Consider the following 16,097-nt stretch of genomic DNA (forward strand, 5'->3'; position numbering starts at 1 on the left):
TGGCAATCCTCAACCAGTCTCCCATCTTGGGCTCAGGCATGACTGTTATGAGCTCATTTTCTTCTTCACCTTTGATGTTCGATGAACTCCCTCTGCTGGTGAAAGGAGGTAGTGAAATTGATTTGGATGGGAAAAACCTGTCATCTGAACAGGTGGAGTGTGATTGGACGTCCGGAATCTCTGAGTGGATGTAAGGCCGCCGACGCCCTGCTGGGTTGCTGGTGATCCTCTTTGCTCTGAGCTCTGGCCTCCAGTTTAGTCCTGTCTACTAAAGCTAAGTTTTTGCTCTGCTATTGTTCCATGAGATTTTGTCTGGTTTACTTAGTGTTTGTGTTGAGCCAGCCCTGGCTGGGACTGGCTGAACTCCATTTTTGTCTCTGATCAGTTGATCTCTTTGCTATGTTTTCAGAATATACCTGAGTGCAGATAGTGATTTTGAAGTCTAGTGACTTCAGGGCCTTTTCTATCAGACGTGTTGGACATTTTTTTTTTCAGGGTTTTTGCGCGATTGCAGACAGTTGCTTTTCTTTCCTGTCCTATCTAGTTAGTGAGGGCCCCATCGTTTGCTCAGCCTGTCGTTCTGTCTGTTTGTGTTTTCATCTGTTTTCACCGTCAATACATGTTGGGTGCTGTCTATTGCTTTGGGGTCTGCTCTGGGGCAATTTAGATTTCCCCTTTCTATTTTTAGGTTTATTTAGTTCTCCGGCTGTGAACGAGTTGTCTAGGACCACCGTAGGAACACCCCACGGCTACAGTTAGTTGTTGTGAATAGGATCAGGGGTCTGCAATCCGCTAGCTACCAACCTCTCCGGTTTTCTGGACTTAGCTTGTATTTTTGTTTTTTCCTCCTCCGGTGACTCATTCATAACACATGACCACTTGATGAAGTCTGATTCAGATTTGCGAACATGTAGCCCGAACGATGCCAGATGTTTTCGATTGCCAAATCAAAAACTCCAGATGGAGTGCGGCATAAGAAAGCCCAGTTGTGAGGAACCTACAATTAAACAAATGGAGAAAATATATACATTACTACATGCTAAAGGATGCACACATTACATATAGATCACCAGAACAGTGGGTAACTAAGAAGCTAGGATTACACTACATATACACACGTAAAACGGCTATGTAATGTGTAATAAAACATCATAGTATTCTTAATTAGACAATAGATTTGGGAAATATTAAGAATGTCACTCAGCAAAAAAGGGGTCACTGAGTAAGATAATTCTTTAGAAAACAAATTCTGTAGCTGAGGAATACATACCATAACGTAAGGAGGTGTTCCTCAGCAAAGATACATTTGCGCATCCTGGTGTCCTGGAAGGTGATCCCTGGGCGAACTGTCTCCAACAAAACATCAAAGGTAGAAATGGTCATCCGACAAGAGGAAAAACTTGTCGGGATGAGTCCTCAGAGAGGCATAAAGCCTGTGAAAATGGCCTTTATTGAAGCGTTGTCTCAAATGCGGATGCACCCACATTCGTCTCCTCCTCCTCGGATCCACAATCACTGGGCATGGCTGGCAAAAGAGGCGGGGCAAAACCCAGTTGTACAGAACACGGACAGTTGGGGTGAACTGAAATGTGTCTGACATGTTTGCAAACAACCACCACGACACCAACACAAGCACAGCACTAAAAAGGGCAGACTGGAGGCTGCCACCTGATGTTGGGGCAATAAATAGGGTTGCTGATGATGATTTAAATTATGTGCAGGCCTCAAAACCGTTAAATGTCCATTTTGCAAGTTTGCGAGAAAAATACAATATACGGATCACATACGGATTACTTACGGATGCCAACATGGGCAAAATACGCGGCCACACCCTGACAACGGATAACATTTTGATCACTATTTAGGGACCATTTCTGCGTATTACGGCCGTAAAATACGGACTGTATTTTTATACATTGTGTGTGACTCCAGCCTTAGTCTATCATACTAACTACAGGTATCTACTTGTATGTTCATAAATCTTCTCACATTGACATGATGTAGATCACATATTTGTTTCTAAATTATTAGTCTAAGGGCTCAGTAGAATCTCCTTCAAAGGCAAGACAGATTGAATGATATCACCCTTGGATATCCACAATACGGATCACATTATATAAAATGAAGTGTTATGAATGAGTCACCGTAGGAGACAAAAACAGAAATACTAGCTAAGTCCAGAAAACCAGAGAAGTTGGCAGCTATCGGATTGCAGACCCCTGAACTTATCAACAACAACTAGCAGTAGCCGTGGGGGGTTCCTACGGTGCCCTAGACCCCTCGATCACAGCCGGAGAACTACATAGCCTAAAGACAGAAAGGGAAATCTAAACTGCCCCAGAGCAGACCCCAAAGCAATAGGCAGCCCCCAACATATAATGACGGTGAAGCAAGATGAAAAAACACTCACACAGATAGAAAGATAGGCTGAGCAAATGATGGGGCCCAAGCTATCTAGATAGGACAGGATAGAAAAGCTGCTGTCTGTAATCCGCCAAAACCCTATCAAAACAAGAGCCAACAGCAGATAGGGAAAAAAAGCCCTGAAGACGCTAGGCTTCAAAAAGACTATATCAGTGCTCAGGTATTTTCTGAAGACAGAGCAAAAAGGAATTCAGCTCACCCCAGCAGGGAATGGCAGAAATCAAGGAAAAGAATGCAAAACAAAACCAAAACACAAATGCAAAAAGTAGAACAGAAAGCTTCGCTTTGGAGGAGCAGGAATCAGACTGGTCTCCTAGAATCCCTCAGAGAGATCACCAGCAAGGCAGAAGGGTGTCGGCTGCCTTATATCCAGTCAGTATTTCCCGTCACCCAGTCATCATCATCCTGCCCAGGTGTTTGGTAATCAGCCTCACTACCTTCCTTCACCAGAAGAGGGAGTTCATCAGACCTCAATGGAGAAGGGGAAAATGAACTCACAATAATGAAGTGTCTTATGATTCTAGCAGGTACAGTTACACGTAAGTCCACAATTTAAACAATAAAAAAAAGGAACTTGGTGAGTGATATATAAAATTCAATAGACAAGCTTTCAGGGCCGGACTGGGACTAAAATTCAGCCCTGGCATTTGAAGTTACAGAGGCCCACTAGTCACATGGTGACTATATAATATCTTTGTACACTTGTAGGTTACAAGAAGTGAGAGATTAACACGACTATATAACATGTAGTCAGAGCTGTGCCCAATATTTCAGCTCAGTCCTATTTATTGCTTTGAGGTACAGTACTCCTCCCAAAGCTCTGTCCCCTTTTGTATGCACGGTGACAGAATTCCTGGCAGAACTGCTATCCATTGGGCAACCAGACCCCCTGGTCATAGCTGCCCCTATCATACCTCCCAAGTTTTGAAGAAGGGAAAGAGGGACAAAGACTGCGGCGCACGCAGCGCTCCGCTGCATATTTTAGGCCCCGCCCCCGCCACATCCATTTCGCAACTAGTCACACCCATGTCCACGCCCAACTGCACCCATTTAGCACTGCTGATCACACTGACTGGTACTGAGGGCACAGTGGCTGGCATTATGGGCACACTGACTGGCACTAAGGAAGAGAGAAAACAGAGAGAGAAAAAAGAAAACAGAGAGAGAGAAAGTAGAGCGAGAGAGAAAGAAAGAACAGGGAGCGACAGAAGAAAGAACAGAGAGAGAAAGAGGGGAAAGAAAGAACAGAGAGAGACAGAAAGAACAGAGAGAGAAAGAAGTAAAGAAAAGAAAGAACAGAGAGAAAGAAAGAGGAAAGAAAAAAGAAAGAGGGGAAAGAAAGAACAGAGAGAGAGAGCAAGAAAAAAGAAAGATTAGAGAAAGAAAGAACAGAGAGAGAAAGAAAATGAGGGAAAGAGAACAGAGAATGAGAAAGAAAGAACAGAGAAAGAAAGAAAAAGAAAGAAATAAAGATTCTATAAAGATACTATAGCAGCCCAGCTCCCATTGTAATGCCCACCTGAACCTCCCGCTGCAGGACATATCATGATCCACTCACATGGCCGGCATCCCCGATTCCAAGGCGATCCTGCTATTCGCGCTGTCGGAGGACCTGGTGATGGATCTGAAGCATTCCTAGTTCCGTCACAATCTCCTCATGAAATTATCTCATTTCCGGTCAGCTTCCAGCACATCACTTCTGGTGGAACGTCATGTGTGAGCTTTAAAATGCTCCTTGGGGCTCCACCGTGTACTCCTGTGTCCGTGGGAAAAGCCCGCTTTGTAGACACTTGGCTCCGCTCCGTACATTCCGTACACACATGGCTCCGCTCCGTACACCTCATACACACAGCTCCGCTCTGTACACCTTGTACACACGTGGCTTCGCTCCGTACACACGTGGCTCCGCTCCGTACACACGTGGCTCCGCTCCGTACACACGTGGCTCCGCTCTGCTCCATACACCTTGCACACACACAGCTCCGCTCTGTACACCTTGTACACATCCGGCTCTGCTCCGTACACACGGCTCTGCTTCGTACACCTTGTACAAACACGGCTCGGCTCCACTCCGTACACCTCGTACACACACGGCTCCGCTCCATACACCTCATACACACACAGCTCTGCCACATCTACCCTGTAAACCCCTCCTGACCCCACACATACTTCCCTCATCCAGCACCATGACAACCAGCACAGCAGAGTCCTGCAGACACCAAGAGGCAGGGCTGTGGGCACAGGACCTGCAATGAGGTCACAGGAGGGGCGGAGTCAGGGGTCACATGATCAGGGGTCTGGACAAAGGCTCCTGATCATGTGACCCTCTGACTCCTCCCCTCCTGCGACCTCATCACAGGTCCTGTGTAGAGAAGAGAGCAGCCAAGCGACGCTGTGAGTGGCTGGGGGGGATGTCTCATGCTAGGGCGAGGATGGCGTGCGTGGGGGGCGTGGCGGCTTATCTCCCTGCTGTGCGGGACAGAAAAATCCGGGCAGGGTTGGAAACTATAATCGCTGTGCACGCAGAGGGCCGGAGGCAGGGACAACAGCCAGGCCAGTGGCCGCATCAACTGGCAAGCGGCCAGATGAGTGGGCGCTGTCGCCCGCGGTCCACATGACAGCGGCCCAGCGGGAAAATGTCCGGTTGGGAATATTACCAAACCGGGCCTGCAAGCTTTCATTGAATCTCCTAGAATGAAACAAAAACAACCAGAGATGATATTGTTCAACTGGACGAGAACGAGGGGATATGGTCATCTTTTGGGTCTTTGGGACTGTTGTACTTGTTGACGATTCATGTAGAAGTCCGAAGGAGTCAATTGGTTTGTGGGCCAATCAGAGATAGTAATTTCTGGCAGATCCAGGTCCTCTAGGAATGATTGCAATCCGTGTGGCTTCCTCAGGAAGAAAGTTCCATGCTGGTTGCGCACTTGTAATTGGAAAGGAAAACCTCACGTGTAGGGGACATTTCTTTCTCTGAGAACTTCCAACAGTGGGCGCAGAGCCCTACGTTTTGCTAAGGTTGACCTAGATAAGTCTGCCATAATATGTAAATGGTCCCCATCAAAATTCATAGGTCCTTTGGACCAAGCCTGTCTCATAATTTCTTCTTTGGTTTTGAAATAATGATCTCAGCAAAAAACATCTCTTGGGATGCCTGAGTCATTGTTGCGGGATCTTAAAGCTTGGTGTGTTCGGTCAATAAGTATTTCTTCAGTAGGTGAACTTTCCAGGAGCATATTAAAGATGCCGCAAAGGGTGAAAATAAGATAAGCTGTGCCAGTTGCTTCAGGTAAACACCGTATGTGAATATTATTGCGGCGGTTTCGATTCTCGAGGTCCTCTATCATACCAAATAATGAGTCAATCTGTGTGAAATGGTGTTCCATTATTTGACTTTGCACCTTTTGTTCTGCAGCAGCTGTGGCAAGATTCCAACTGGGTCACTATCGGCGACTTGTGAGATTGACGCATTCAGGCCTTGTATCTCAGACTTATATAGATTTTCCAAGCAGGTAATGTAACCTTCCATATGTTTTGGTCAGAATATTCCCCATTTGAGAATGGAGATCTTTGATTTCTACCATCATCAATGCCAGATTCTGAGATGGTGTCCCCGCAGGGGCATTAGCGGAGCTTGGTGAAGGTATAGAAGAGGAGTTAGAGTGGGTGTCTCTCCTTCCTACGTCTTCTTGCATATTTTCTCTTGAGAGATCCTCTTGTGAGGGAGGGGAGGCAGTGTAAGAGTGAGCATCAGATGCCATTATAGTATCTTGATCTGGGGCAGAGCCTGGCTTGTCTGTTAAGTATCTTTTGATGCTGCCTGATCTGGAAGAAGCTGGTGTTAATGTGGACGGCTTCCTGCATTTCCTGCCCATATCCCACACACACTAGTCTTCCAGACTGAGTCTAACAGTTTCTTTAGGGCACAATGTTTAGTTTCACTTCTTAACTCCTCAGTGAGACAGGATCCAATTAACTTATAGCTATAAAGAGCCCAGTAGATTTTACATATACACTTCCCTCAGTTCATACAGCTCGGTCTGGAGCTAAGCCAAAATGGGAGCCTCAAGCAAGCAGCAGAGGCCCTGAAAGGAAAAGCGTGCAGAACCTTCTATGCCATCAGAAGACAACTGTACCACCTCAAACCACCTGTGAGAGCTTGGCTTAAGATATTCAATAGCGTCATCTCTCCTATACTGCGGTATGGTAGCGAGGTTTGGAGCGCAGCGACTTACCCAGACCACAAAAAGTGGGATTCCAGCCCAACCGAAGTCTTCCACCTGGAGTTATGCAAATATCTCCTCCAAGTACATCGCAGCAACTGAAACATAGCCTGTCGGGCAGAGTTGGGCCAATTCCCCTTATGGCGAACTATAAACAAGAGGGTGCTATCACACCAGGCGCTATCAGTGTGTCAAGAGTGGGAGAAAACAGTTGCATTAACAATCCAACACAATGGGCAGCATTTTGAACAATGTTATAAGTGGTCATAAACTTGTAAATAACTCATGAAAGAATAAAGTTACGTTAAAACCAAGCACAGCATTGTTTTTCTTGTGAAATTCTCAATAAGTTTGATATGTCACATGACCCTCTTCCCATTGGAAAAAATAAAGTTGGATCCAAAATGGCCAACTTCAAAATGGCCACCACCCATCTTGAAAAGTTGTCCCCCTCCCATATACTAATGTGCCACAAACAGGAAGTTGATATCACCAACTATTCCCATTTTATTTAGGTGTATCCATATAAATGGCCCACCCTGTACACAGCGGCTCATCCTCCTCACCTCTTCTTTGCTGCTACTCGATGCCTGATGTACTAGAGCTCTTTTTTGCAGCGTTTAGCCTTGCTCATGGCTCTTGAATTCCCAGGAGCAGCAGGAGCTTTAGTGAACACATTCACTTGGAGCCACTGCCAGGCCACTCCTCACCAGTTTTATTTTTTTAGCTCTTCTCAATTTTTAATGTTTCGTTATCTCAGTTTCCCTCTTTCCATTGCATCCTGGGAAATTTTTGACTGTTCCATGAGTAACAAACTTCTTGACAACATTTCAAATTGTTGAAAGTGATATGACAAAGTCTTTGGAGATGTACCATTTACACTGCTTGTGCTTGGTGATAACAGCATTTCTAGTCTGTGCAAACCGCTTCTTGTCTTTGCATCGTGAAAAAAGGAGCAAGGAATAAAACTGCCATTTTTTCACATCAAATCCAACACTCTTAGGCTAATGGCACATGAGCACTTACATGATAGGGATGAGCAAGTCTAGTTTATCAGGTTAATTTGATTTTGTCCTTTGTTTCAAACAGAAGGTGCCAAAAATTGTACTCAGGCATTTTTTTTCCAATTTTGCATTTTTTTTGCAGACAAGTTTTACCAAATATGAGTTATATACTGTATATATTCAGTTTCACTAAACATTTTGTCAGGAGAGATTTTATATGGTGTTCAAAAAGGGTTGTTCACTACTGGACAACCCCTTAATAGTTCCAAAATGCAGCTCAAAATAAAATTGAAAAATGGTGTTACCTGTTTGACTCTACCATTTACATAAATCTATCACAGCACTACGATCAGAGAAACACTACTGCTCTGTGAGGTACGTATACTTTTTATTTCTTGCTGCACAGTGGAACTGTTAATAAGAGATTATTCTTTAATATTTGATGGATCCGTGAATGTTGATCATAAAATTATAACTCACAATACTTGACTCACAACTTTATAACAAATGAAATGACATTGATCGCAGGAGTCCTTTGAAAGCAGTGAATGTCTTCAATTATGGCAGTTTACCTTTTTAAGGCATATGGACAGGGTTTATCCAAGTACTGTATGTACAATTGTGCTCAAAAGTTTACATACCTTGACAGAATTTTTTCTTTCTTGGTCTTTTTTTAAAAAAAAATATGAATGATAACGCCAAAACTTTTTCTCCACTCATGGTTAATGGTTGGGTGAACCATTTATTGTTAAACTACATTTTTTTTTCTTTTTTTAAATCATGACAACCCAAAACATCCAAATGACCCTGCTCAAAAGTTCACATACCCCATTTATTAATACCATGTATTGCCCCCTCTAACATTAATGACAGCTTGAAGTCTTTTGTGGTAGTTGTGGATAAGGTTCTTTTATCAGATGGTTAAGCTGTCCACTCTTCTTGGCAAAAAGTCTCCAGTGCCTGTAAATTCCTGGGCTGTCTAGCATGAACTGCGCGCTTGAGATCTCCCCAGAGTGGATCAATGATATTGAGGTCAGGAGACTGAGATGACCACTCCAGAACCTTCACTTTGTTCTGCTGTAGCCAATGACAGGTTGACTTGGCCTTCTATTTTGGATTGAAGTCATGTTGGAACGTCCAAGTACATCCAATGCGCAGCAGTATTTGCTGATAATGTGCTGCATTCATCTTTCCTTCAACTTTGACCAAGTTTCCTGTGCCTTTATAGCTCACACATCCCCAAAACAACAGCGATTCACCTCTGCGCTTTACAGTAGGAATGGTGTTCCTTTCATCATAGGCCTTGTTGACCTCTCTCCAAATGTAATGTTTATGGTTGTGGCCAAAAAGTTCAATTTTGGTCTCATCACTCCAAATTACTCTAACGCTCACATCCAAACTGGATGGCATGAGTGTGGGAGTGTTGCCCCACTGTGCCACAAGCCAGACTACCCTGGAAGGGGCGTGACTAAGCAGCTATCTTGGTGTTCACTGGAGCCTGTGATGGTGAGGATAGGCTTGTGTGGCAGGTAGCTGCCAGGTACCACTCCAGGGCGGTGTCTGGCTGTGGCAGCTGATCCCACTGAGGGACTGAATACTAATAACAGGTGCGGGCAACTACACACAGGCACGACTGGTACTCTGGAGGGCACTGCTGGCACTATTGGCAGGCAGGTGGGCACGGCTAGCGGTACTGGAACTGGTTCGGGTAGGACAGGAACATAGGCGGGTACAAGTGGGAAAAGGGAACAGGTAGGAACCAGTTCAGACTGGAGGGACAGGATCCGGTAGCAGCCAGTACAGACTAAAGGAACAGGAACTGCAGGGAGCAGAACGGGAGCAGAGCAGAACTGCAGGATGAGGAGAGGGCAGCGCAGAACCGCAAGGTGCGGAGCAAAGAGCACAGCACAACCGCAAGATGCGGAGCGAAGAGCAGATCAGCACCACACAGCTTTTATGCACACACACTAATTACAAGAAGAGGTCACAGGTGAGGATGTTACGTTTCGTAGCCAGTCAAACCAATGTGTGTCAACTTCCGTGCATGTTTTGATCATGGTCATTTAGATGTTTTGGGTTGTCATTATGTTTTAAAAAGAGAAAACACAGAAGTTTGACAATAAATGGCTTCACCCAACTACTAACCATGAGTGGAGAAAAAGTTTTAGGTGTTATTCATATTCTCTGAAAAAGGCCAAAAAAGCAAAAATTCTGCCAGGGTTTGTAAACTTTTGAGCACAACTGTATATACGCTATATGGACAAGAATACTGGGACACCTACACATTACACCTATAGGAGATGGTATGACACCTCATTCTAAATCCAAAGGCATTGATGTGGATTTCTTTTCCTCTTGGCAGCTATAACAGCATCCAGCCTTCTAGGAAGGTTTTCTGTAGCATTAGTCCCCCTCCACTTAAAGAATATTACAACGCAGGAAGGTGAGGTTGTGTCCACTAGACTGCCAGATAGAGTAACGCACCATGTCACAGAACAATTTTCAACTGCTCCAGAGTCCAGTGGCAGAGTGCTATACACAACTCCACCAGACGCTTGGTGATGTAAGGCTGGCGTGCAGCAAATCCATGTCAAGACGTTCTCTGCAGAGTTTGTTTTACAAATATTAATGCCAAATGCAATTTGAAACCTTGCCATTTAGAAAGCAGTGTCAACTTCTATGCACTATGAGCCTCAGCACTTGGCAACTCTGCTGTTTAACTTTACACGGCCTGTCACTTAGTGGATGTGGTTCCTAAAAAGCTTGCACTTTTCAATATTACAGCTTACAGTTGATCATGGAATATTTAGGACAGAAATTTCACAGACCGACTTGTACTACCATAGGTTGCCACCATTGCAACAATGCTCAAATTCATTGAGCTCCTCAGAATAGAATGAGCCAATGTAGACTGTGTTGCTAGAAGCTGGATTTTGTACTACTGTAGCAATATGAGTGAATGAAAAACACAAATTCAATTATTAAAAAGTGTCCCAATACTTTTGTGCAAATAGAACATAGGGTCATTTTTTAAAATGGTAGATCTCTCTGTTGAAACCTAGCCACTGTGAATACAAGCAGCTCCTTGGTGGGAAACAATTCTCAAATCCTAATTAAGCTTCAATCATTTCAATATGCTAATGAGCTCATAAACAAGCACCTATTTATAGGCACACAGACTGCCATTTGACAGGCTGGTATATAATACGTCACTATGGACCATCAATAAAGCCTGCTGATGAACCATGGACAGGGAATCGCGTCAAGGACTATGGATTGGCAGCAAAACTGGGTTTACACATGTGGTTTGGGAGTGATGCCCCCACTGGTGCTTGAGATAGGCTTTCTTCTTGGTACTGCTGGGCATATAAAGTTACTTTAAATCTTTATCTTACCTTATTAAAAGCCATCGCATTTATACATGGAGCATCTTAGTCTGTTATACATTTGATGTGATTTAGGAACTGTGCTTTTAGCAGATGTGTGTTTATCATTGTCTTTTTTTAATGTTTTGTGCCAGATATACAGCTCTGGCAAAAATTATGAGACCACTGCATTGTTTTATAAAAATCAGCTTCTCCACCTGTCTGACAGCAATTCCATTCTTGTGTCAGTTGAATTCCAACCAGACAACACCCCATTCTGCTTAATGTGCTTCTGATTAGGTGATCACCTGAAACAAATCTTATTTAACGAAGGAATGTGTCACGTCGGCGGCGGTAGCCGCCGCCGTCCCAGCAACAGCGGGCCCGCCGCCGCCTTTACTTACCTGCGCTCGCCGCGCCGCTGTGTGCCCGCCTCCTCTTCCTTCTCCTCCGTCCAGCGTGTGCCGGCTTCCTGCGGGCGCCATAGGCCGCGGGCGCGCGCTCTGCAGATCCTTTAACCCTGCAGCGCCGCCCAGCGGTCTGAGCGCCCAATCAGCCGACTTCTGCAGGGTGTATCAGGCGTCTCCAACATGGTGGAGACGCCTGATTATCGTGTGGACTTCCGTGTGGTATCCTGGCCTGGGTGTTTAGGGGCTTCTCCCCTTCTCACTCCTTACACTCCTCTGCCCAGTCCTGAACTCCGTGCCTCTGCTCTGTCCTGTACTCCGTGCCTCTGCTCCGTCCTACACTCCTCTGCCCAGTCCTGTACTCCGTGCCTCCGTCCTGTACTCCGTGCCTCCGTCCTGTACTCCGTGCCTCCGTCCTGTACTCCGTGCCTCCGTCCTGTACTCCGTGCCTCCGCCCTGTGCTCCAGTGCCCAGTCCTACACTCCATTGCCCAGTCCTGTGCTTCGTGTCTCCGTCCCGCACTCCGTGTCTCCATCCTGTACTCCAGTGCCCAGTCCTATACTCCAGTTCTCAGTCTGGCACCCTCCACTCAGTCCTTCGAGCCGCCCCTCTTGGTTCTAGCAGTCGCGGTATCTGTCTTCTGAGGGTCTGCCCCTAACGGCCCCTGTATAGGGGTCGGCACCACCTGGCGCGCTCACCCCTGGGAGCTCCAGTGCCGCGATCCAGAGGGTCCACTCTCGGACGTAACCTATTCTGTTGTCACAGCATAATCAGGCCATGGACCCTGCTAGCGCCTCAGCGGCCACCCAAAAAGAATTGCTCTTTTTGCATGAAAATCAGACTAGAATAATGTCTTTTATGAAGTCCATGGACACCCGCCTTTCCGCCTTACAAACCACCGACCCGGGGAACGCCCCGTTGCTAGCAGGACTCCAGCAGGAGCTCGCGCAGCAGCGTGACGCCCAATCCCACATTCAAAGCTACATGGCGTCCGTGGACGACCGACTCCAATCGCTACAGTCCTCTGCTGCCGCTTCTGTCCTACCTCGGGATCCCCTATCCCATCCTCCACCACACTTGGGGAGACCTCCCAGGTTTAGCGGTGACCCCAAGTTGTGTCGGGGTTTTTTGAACCAGTGCCATTTGCACTTCGAGCTCCTGCCTCAGCAATACCCCTCGGATCGGGCCAAGGTAGCTTTCATTGTGTCCCATTTAGAGGGAGAGGCCTTAGCCTGGGTAAATCCCCTCTGGGAGAGAGATGACCCGGTGGTATCTAGCATCCACAACTTCCTGGATACTTTCCGCAGGGTATTTGATGAGCCTGGCCGTGTGGCCTCCACCACGGAGGCTCTTTTCAATCTTCGCCAAGGCTCCCTCACCGTCGGTCAATATGCTATCCGCTTCCGGACCCTGGCCTCTGAACTGGGGTGGAATAACGAGGCTTTGGTTGGGGCCTTTTGGAGGGGACTCTCGGGTAAAATAAAGGATGAGCTGGCTGGCCGGGACACCCCTACCACTCTGGAGGATCTCATATCCCTAGCTACCCGTATTGATTTACGGTTCCAGGAACGCTCCCGGGAGTCAGTTAGGGAGATCTTTTCGGTTATACCAGGCGCCCATTCCCCGCTCCCCAGCGTCTTACAGTAATTCCACTCCTGAGCCCATGCAAGTAGACTGTGTGAGGTTGTCAGAGCAGGAACGCAGGGAGAGAAGGACACAGGGCCTTTGCCTTTATTGTGGCGGGACTAACCATTTTGTGCGCACGTGCCCAGTGCGGCCGGGAAACGCCTCCGCCTAGGCCAGGTAAGAGAGGCCTCCCTAGATGACACCGATTCCTCTCTACCCCTTACTATTTCGGCTTTGTTTCAGGTCGGGAGCGCAGATCTGTGGAGGCGTATGTGGACTCGGGTGCGGCTGGTAACTTCATCCGGCTCAAGGAAGTGGACCAGCTGCGAATTCCGGTTGTGACGTTAGAGAGTCCGCGCTCCATTGCTTCCGTGGATGGCAAACCGCTACCTGAACCTCTTGAGGTGGAGATACAAGTTGGAGCTCTTCACCGAGAAAAAAAAAATCGCCTTTTATGTTTTGCCCAGTTTGTCTCATGCCGTGCTCCTCGGCTTACCCTGGCTTCGTATACACGAGCCCGTTCTAGACTGGCATTCCGGGGAGATCCTCCGTTGGGGACACTTCTGCCATAAACGCTGTCTGTTGCCGGTATCTCGCCCCAGTCCGCAGCAAGCTCCTATCGATCTTCCTGGGCTTCCTACGGCTTACCACTCGTTTGCCGACATCTTCAGTAAGAAGGAGGCTGAGATTCTATCGCCGCATCGTGCCTATGACTGCCCTATTGAGCTGTTGCCAGGAGCAATCCCTCCCAGGGGAAGAACTTATCCCCTGTCGCCGGCAGAAACCGCGGCCATGTCTGAATATGTCCAGAACTTGGCTCGGGGTTTTATTCGGAAGTCATCTTCTCCTGCTGGAGCAAGATTCTTTTTCGTCCGGAAGAAAGACGGATCCCTTCGGCCATGTATTGACTACCGGGGCCTGAACAGTATCACGGTCAAGAATAGGTATCCCCTGCCGCTGATCCCAGAACTCTTTGACCGCTTGAGAGGGGCCCGGATCTTCACCAAATTGGATCTGCGGGGAGCCTATAACTTTATCCGAATTCGCTCCGGGGATGAATAAAAGACGGCCTTCAATACTCGGGATGGCCATTACAAGTATTTGGTTATGCCCTTTGGTCTCTGCAATGCCCCGGTGGTTTTTCAGGAGTTCGTTAATGAGATCTTCCGAGACCAACTCTACTCTTCTGTAGTGGTATACTTAGATGACATACTCATCTTTTCCCCCCGACTTATCCACTCACAGAAAAAGTGTTCGGCTGGTTCTGCAACGTCTACGGGAGAACAGACTCTACGCCAAACTAGAAAAGTGTCTGTTCGAGCAGTCCTCGTTGCCTTTCCTAGGGTATATCATCACGGACTCCGGAATAATGATGGATCCCGAAAAATTGGCTGCCGTGCTCAAGTGGCCACGTCCGGTTGGAGTAAAAGCGATCCAGCGGTTCCTGGGTTTTGCGAACTATTACAGACAGTTCGTTCCCTTCTTCTCCTCGGTAACCAAGCCCATCTCTGCTCTGACCAGGAAGGGGACCAAACCAAATGCCTGGACTCCAGAGGCTGAAGAGGCCTTTCTTGCTTTGAAGCAGTCCTTTGCTACCACCCCGATTCTACATCGACCGTTGGTCAATAGGCCCTTCATCCTAAAAGTGGATGCCTCTTCTACTGGTGCGGGAGCGGTGCTTTCTCAGCGGACGACTTCTGGTCAAGTGGTACCGTGTGGATTCTTCTCTAGGTCGTTCTCTCCCGCAGAATGCAATTATGCCATTGGGGACCGGGAATTACTGGCCATTAAGATGGCCCTGGAGGAGTGGCGGTATCTTTTGGAAGGGGCAGTTCATCCATTCATAATCTTCACTGATCACAAGAATTTGGCATATCTTCAGTCCGCGCAAAGGCTCAACTCCAGGCAAGCCAGGTGGTCGCTATATTTCTCCCGGTTTGACTTCAAACTCCATTATCGACCGGGGGAAGGAACATCAAGGCAGATGCTCTGTCCAGGTCCCTACAATCACCTGAGGTTGAGGAAGGTTCATCTCACATCATTGAGCCTGCCAAAATTGTCACCGTGGCGCCCGTGATGCTTTCTCCCATTCCGCCAGGCAAGACCTTCGTTCCACAGAATAAGAGGTCTGAGGTCCTGGATTGGGGGCATTCTTCCAAGGTTGCGGGTCACGTCGGGGTCAAGAAAACCCTCAGCCTTCTTTCGCGCTACTACTGGTGGCCATCCCTTCCCCAAGATGTGACCGATTTTATAGCCTCCTGTATGGCTTGTGCTCTGAACAAGGTACCTAGAAGTCTGCCGTCCGGCCTGCTCCACCCTTTGCCTCCTCCTGAAGCCCCTTGGCAACAAATTGGTATGGATTTCATCACCGATCTTCCACGTTCTTCCGGATGTACTACCATCTTAGTAGTGGTCGATCGGTTCTCCAAAATGGCCCATTTCATCCCTCTGCCCGGATTACCCACGGCATCTGAGCTGGCCAAGGTCTTCTTACACCAGATCTTTAGGCTTCACGGACTCCCTCAACGAATTGTCTCCGATCGCGGAGTCCAATTTACCTCCCGTTTCTGGAGGGCACTCAGCAAGCTCATGGGTATATCTCTGGACTTCTCCTCTGGTTATCACCCTCAGTCCAATGGGCAAGTTGAGCGAATCAATCAGGTATTAACAGCCTACCTGCGTCACTTCTCGAACGCCCATCAAGACAACTGGGTGTCTCTTCTGCCGTGGGCAGAGTTTGCCCACAACAACCAACCCAGTGAGTCCACCACCAAAACGTCGTTCTTCGTGGTTTCCGGCCAGAATCCTGGTGTTCCACTACCTCTCCCTACGCCTTCTGGTGTTCCTGCAGCAGATGCCCTCGCCACCGAATTTTCTCAAGTCTGGAAGGAGACCAGAGAAGCTCTTGAAAGATCCAGTATCCGTATTAAAAGACATGCAGACAAGAGGCGCAGGGACCTTCCACGTTACCAACCTGGCGACAAAGTTTGGCTGTCAACTAAGTATATCCGTTTGAAGTTGCCTTCTTACAAACTGGGTCCTCGG

The sequence above is a fragment of the Dendrobates tinctorius genome, unplaced genomic scaffold (genome assembly GCF_039654945.1).
Source record: "Dendrobates tinctorius isolate UK_male_01 unplaced genomic scaffold, ASM3965494v1 ptg000270l, whole genome shotgun sequence".
Lineage (NCBI taxonomy): Eukaryota > Metazoa > Chordata > Amphibia > Anura > Dendrobatidae > Dendrobates > Dendrobates tinctorius.